The sequence below is a fragment of the Garra rufa genome, chromosome 4 (assembly GCF_049309525.1).
Source record: "Garra rufa chromosome 4, GarRuf1.0, whole genome shotgun sequence".
NCBI classification, from domain to species: domain Eukaryota; kingdom Metazoa; phylum Chordata; class Actinopteri; order Cypriniformes; family Cyprinidae; genus Garra; species Garra rufa.
This window is the reverse complement of record NC_133364.1, coordinates 48,682,614-48,688,724: the sequence shown is the minus strand read 5'-3', so window position 1 is coordinate 48,688,724 and position 6,111 is coordinate 48,682,614. Positions and strand designations below refer to the sequence as shown.

The following is a 6,111-nucleotide window of genomic DNA, read 5'->3' as shown; positions in this document are numbered from 1 at the left end:
CCACTACAACCATAGAAATACATAACATCCACATGTGTAATACAATATACCACCATCAAGCAAATCAACCACAGTGTTATCACCACAGCACAACACACTGAATGATAGCTTAGGTGCTATCTCAGCAAATATAAATCCCCTTTAACTTAGCCAAATATACAGGTATACACACACATGTATACAAAAAAACCCTCAAAACAAATAACATACACAATATTCACATACAATGGTCAAATCAAATGAAAAATAAACTAAACCAAACAAACATTCAGTACTGGGAAAAAACAGTGGTCTTAATATGATCGACTCCCAAATAAATCTGCCAAAACACAATTACACATTTAAATACACCTACGTTTACATTAAAACATACACTTCAAAGTACATTTCATTGAATTATACTTTATAAAACCTTAAAACAAGATATTCAATTACCTCCACGATGTTTCCTAAATCCAACTGAATACATCATGTCCCGTTAAGCAACCATGCTGCGTAATTTATTACTACAATAGAATACACAAACACATTGTTACAAACAAACACACCACCGTTTATGGCGTTGAATAAAATCGACCAACCTACCCTGATGTCATCAACTACACAAACGAGGGGAAACCAAAGTACGAGGCGTAAAGCTCTAAATCAACAACCATGGTATTAGGTCTGTTGCTACAATAAAAACAAAACATTCGTTCTAAAACAACCCACGTTCTGCTCATTGCATTTAACAAATTTAAGCAACCTACCCGGGTATTGTCAGCCACATACACAGGAAAAAGCCACGATAAGAGATGTACTACTCCAAATCAAATGACCGAAATGCTGGATGTTTTTACTATAACAAAAACAAAACATACACACTCAAAAACATACCATATTCTATTTGTTACGCATAATAAATCAGTGACCTACCCAAGTAGTATCAGCAACACCGCAGACACGGGAGAGAACACACCATGTACTCTGTGCCATTGCTCTCCACACTCACACCAGTACAACGCCAAACAACCATGTGCGAGATGCCCAGTATCGCGCCATACACAGTTTAACTGATTAGAACGGAAGTTACGCAACACACATTCTTCCGTGATGTCATGCAAAAATACACAACCCACTACATATATATATATATATATTAATGCGTTAATAACTCGTTAACGCAAATTTATTTTAACGCCACTAATTTTATTAACGTGCGATTAATGCAGCATGCATTTTCTGTTTGACCCACTACCTAGCCCATTGTTAAAGAAATGGATGCACAATGTTGCCAACCTAGCGAAAAGTGTCTAGCAACAATACATAAACACATAATTGGACAAACATAATATAGTTTCTGAGGCTCTCCGGAGCGCGAGGTCTCCCAATGCGCGCGCACCTCCCTCTCGGCAGTGGAGCAGCGCTTTCAGAACACACACCCGGGGAGAAGTTGGGGGTACGGTGCCTTGCTCAAGGGAAAAGAAGAAGCGCACCATTCCTGGAGACACTGCAATACCCAGCTCCCTGATCCAAAAATCTATTTAATATGCAGTCCCCGGGTAGGGGACATATCAGATATTAAACTGATAAGAACAGATACTACACTTGATCTTAGCCAAAAGGCTGAAAAGCGATTATGTGTCATTCTCAAGTTTACACATTTTGTGTCAATATTAAATGAAACCATGTTTAAGGAATTCAGCAGTTTATACATTATTATGTGTAGTTTTAAAATGAACACAGCCTATTAACTACAGAGAAAATATGTTACACTTGCCTTAATTAATCATTAACCAGTGTTTTGCAAAGAGATCATTATGGTTTGTTTTGACATGACTATTAACTTATTAGGTACTTGTACATTAGTTAAACATGAATTAATGTTAGTGCCTACATATTGTAAAGTGTACAAACAAGTATTTCTCACCTCCATGTTTCAAGTTCCAAAGTTCACTTGAGAGAGAGGAACTGTAAAGAAAGAACAAATACAATTACTTAATAAATCAGATATTTAAGTTAGATAATGAAACAGAATACAATTCAAATTCTCATTTAAAAAAAATCAACATCAAAATCAGACAGTTAATAGCAGAGACTTGCAGTGAATGCATATTCTGTAAAAGTGATAGAATTGCAAAATAATTATCATTTATGGTGTATGTAAACTCATTTCAAAATATACTACCTGAGTAAAGTGATGAGAGGCCAGAATACTCTGAGAGTAAAATGGAGAGCAAGTGTGTGTTTTTCAAGTGATATGGGAGAACGGGGTAATGTGAGACATCGGGTAATGTAAAACGCCCCCTGTATCTAGGCAACGAACACATTTGTGGACATGTGAACATTTATGTTTTCAAGCCCTTCCCATTTCCCCTTGACCATGAAGGAGCTCATGGTACTTTGGTAAACATGTTTTTTTCACAAAAATATTTTTTTGCATGAAAAAATAATTTTTCTTGCTGTCAACTTAATGAACTGTTGTGCCAAAGCAAATTGATTTAGGTTGAAAAACCTATATTGTACATGTTGATGATCTACCAACATATAGACCCTTTGCAAACACGTGACCACGACCACATGACAACGCCATGCTGGACGGCAAAATCACTGGACGTGCAGGCTGAGCAGTAGTAGACGAGCGGGAAATTTGAATAGTTTTAAACAGATTAAAATAGATAACGTTAACGTTACCACTAAACTTCATGGCTTCTTCTATTGAAGAAGTTGTAGTGCCGTTATAGGTCGAGGTAGGGCATCTGGTAGGTGCTCACAAAGAGCGATATTTGGAGAAGTTGAAGATAGCAGGTTTGGATACAGACCCTTACCTTCTTCCACGATTTGTACCACTATGTGGTAAACGGGGTATCCCCATACACTGGTGCTGATCTCAAAGCTTTTAAAAGTCTGGATGCTTACCAGTTCTTTGTAGCTGGCTGGGTTACAGGAAGGCGATGCTACGCTAATGGCGGGGGGAGGTACCTCATAATGGCAAAGGTAAGACATCGATCTATGATTTATTTTGTATTATTACATGGCTTATTTGAATTCTAATGTAAAATGCGGTCTGTTATTTCTTGATAAATATTTATATAACACGTAGCCTATGATTTCAGTGGACATGGTCGGCCGTGGATTTTTAATGGATGCCTGGACGCATCCCAGCTCGGGAAGTGCATTCATTAATTATCGATCAGACGTTAATCCATGCAGACAGAAAATCACGGTGTGTCTGTGATCCGTAGTAACCACATATAATTGTAACATCTAGACATCTTCTTATCAGTGATTATATTCGCAGTAGCCTATGTTAAGATTCTACCAGTTAATCACAGCAAAGTATTCACAATGTGCATTTATTGTGTCAGTGCAGCATTAAACAATAACATCACAATAACATTCATGTAAAAATAATGTATCTATGCCACTTTCTGTATTTGTAGGTGCATCATAGCCAGTAAACCACGGAGTGTCTGTGATCAGTTGCCACACATAGTTGTTACATCTAGCCATCATCTTATCTGAGATTATATTCACTGTAGCCTATGTTAAGATTCGACTACCATAGTGATTAAGATGTATTCACAAGGGGCATTTATGGTGTCACTGCAGCAGTAAATAATAACATCACAATAACATTAATGTAAGAATAATGTATTTATGCCACTTTCTGTAATTGTAGGTGCATCACAGTCAGTCACTGTCTGAAACCCAACTACAACCATGGGTATCTTTGAAGAAGGATGGGACAGTCTTGTGCGGCCACTGTACATGTAAAGCGGGCCTGGGAAAGGTGTTCTCCCATGTGACAGCTCTGCTGTACGCAATAGACTCTGCTGTTAAACATCTGGAAGACAAAAGCTGCACTGATGGGCCCAGACAGTGGGGACTTCCTCCTTTGAAAGTGGGCAAGGCTTTGTACGAAGAGGGATCAGGAATTGATTTCTCAAATCCTGCCAAAAATCGTTGTGGTGTAAACAACCAAAGCCATTCAGGTTGTCCATCTGTGAAAAAAGTGTGTCTGCAGCAGCTATAGAACAATTCTACAAGGCTCTGGATAATGCAACTCCAAACCCTTCAGAGAAGAGTGGTATCCTACGCATATTGCCACACTACTGTAAACAGTTTCAACCAAAGGTGGTGTCTCTGGGTCTACCACAGCCCCTGACTGAGTTATACAGTGCTCAGAACCGGAAGCTGTCTGCCTCGGACCTTGAGAAAAAATGTGATGCGGTATTCAATGAAATGGAAGTCACACCAGAGCAGGTATAGTCATCCTTCTTAATCTCATATGACTAAAATGTGCTTTAAGGTGTCATGTCATTCATTTCATCTTCTATAATTTACAATGTTGTTGGCAGTAAAAGTTGAGGAAGAGACACGACAACAGGGAAGTCAAGGCTATGGTTTGACATGAGGGCTGGTAGGGTGACAGCATCTAGGTTCAAGTCCGGTGCAAGGACAGACCCTACAAATCCTTCCAAATCCCTAATTAGGCAGATCTGTTACCCTGACCTATGCAGATTTTCAACAGTTTCAACCAGGCATGTGTGACATAATGACACAAACATACAGTTACTGTTTTAATTTCACCATAGTGTAAGTGAGTAAAGAAATTAGATGTTCTTTGAACTTATGTTTCAACTATGGAAATGTATGCAATACATGTAGTAGTATGTAATACACTAATGTAGAGGGCCCCTGCTTAAAAAAAACATCAAAGAAACAAACACAAGACAAAGAAATGCATTTATCATTGGAATATTTATTATAGTCAGTATTACAAATGATCAACATTAAATTACAAACATGATGACAGATTACATCCCTCAATCTCTTTGAGTGCCCTTATCTATTTTTAATCCCAGGTGTATGGTGTAGGTCCTTTCCCTATTTATTCCTAATGTTCCTTTTAAATGGTTCCTGTTATATTTAATTCACACCTTTTTAAACTACTCTGTGATATCTGTGATAGAATATGATACAAGAGAATATTATGTGGTATTAAGATTAGGCCAATTTTGGGTACTGACATCTACAGTACTTATAGTTCTTAGGGCAGGGGTCTCAAACTCCCGCAGGACGATAGTTTGTGGCCCCCGCCTTAATATGAAAGTTTAATGTTACTGCGGCCCGCGAGTTTGATGTGTATGGGACTTTACAGTGTTGTGTGCGGAGCTGAGCGAACCTACCAATCACGGTGGGGTATATGGCTTTTGGGGGCGGGACATCGGTAGGGCTTGATGCAAGCCGAGAAACATTTCTCAATGAGTAAAATTTACAGCAGCGTTGCCATGGAGTGTTTTCTTCCATGCCTGGCTGGCTGCCTCGTTTCTACTGGGCACACGCAGATATTTGTCCCAGCGCTCTGCATTCACAACACTTTAAAAAGTTTTTTAAGTTGCTGCCCAGCGGGACATTATACGACGTAGGCCCATATACGTTACGTATATAATTGTATATAAATATCTCAGTGCTGCAACAACTACGACAACAATTCTCATTATCGATTAATCAGGTCTGCCCACAGTGCACGTACAACTTCAGAGGATCACGTCAAATTAAAGCACCGAATGACGCATTTCTAAAGACAAAATGCATCTAAAAATAGTGGAGGAAACAGACTGAGATGCTGCAGTAGAGTATGATCCAAGCCGCCTAAAACATGAGAATAACTTGTTTTAAACTTGAAGCTAATAGCGTTATGGCTTGCCCTGTGAGGAGCTTTTACAGATCCGTAGCATTAAAACTTTCAGTTTACGGTCATATCGTTATCTGTCAAAACGAGCTTTTCCATTTATGCATAAAAGTCCATTCTGACAGTCTGTGTTAAGTTTAAATCTTTACTAAATGAGCGTGTCAGACTGGAACACAGAGAAGGAGACAGTAGCCTTAATACTCAGCACAATGTAAAAACGGTGTTTTTATATTGAAACTGAAAATAAATGAGGTTCAAACTGTATTAACGAACGTGCGTGTTTATTTTAGAAATTCCGTCAGTGAACAAGCACAAAACGCTAAAATAAATCAGTGTAAAAATATGACTAAGTGTTAAATAGGCTATTAAACAAACATTCGTTGCAAAAAATCCTAACAACCTCGACAGCGCATCAGAATTACTGGCCGAGTTCT

General features: G+C 38.5%; 1 non-coding gene across 1 annotated transcript; it reads right to left on the bottom strand.

Annotated features, from left to right (window-relative positions):
• Positions 1–1,433: 1,433 nt before the first annotated feature.
• LOC141334204 (U2 spliceosomal RNA) lies at positions 1,434–1,617 on the bottom strand. Its single transcript, XR_012355520.1, has one exon. It is a non-coding gene; the product is annotated as a U2 spliceosomal RNA (small nuclear RNA).
• Between the last annotated feature and the right edge of the window lie 4,494 nt (positions 1,618–6,111).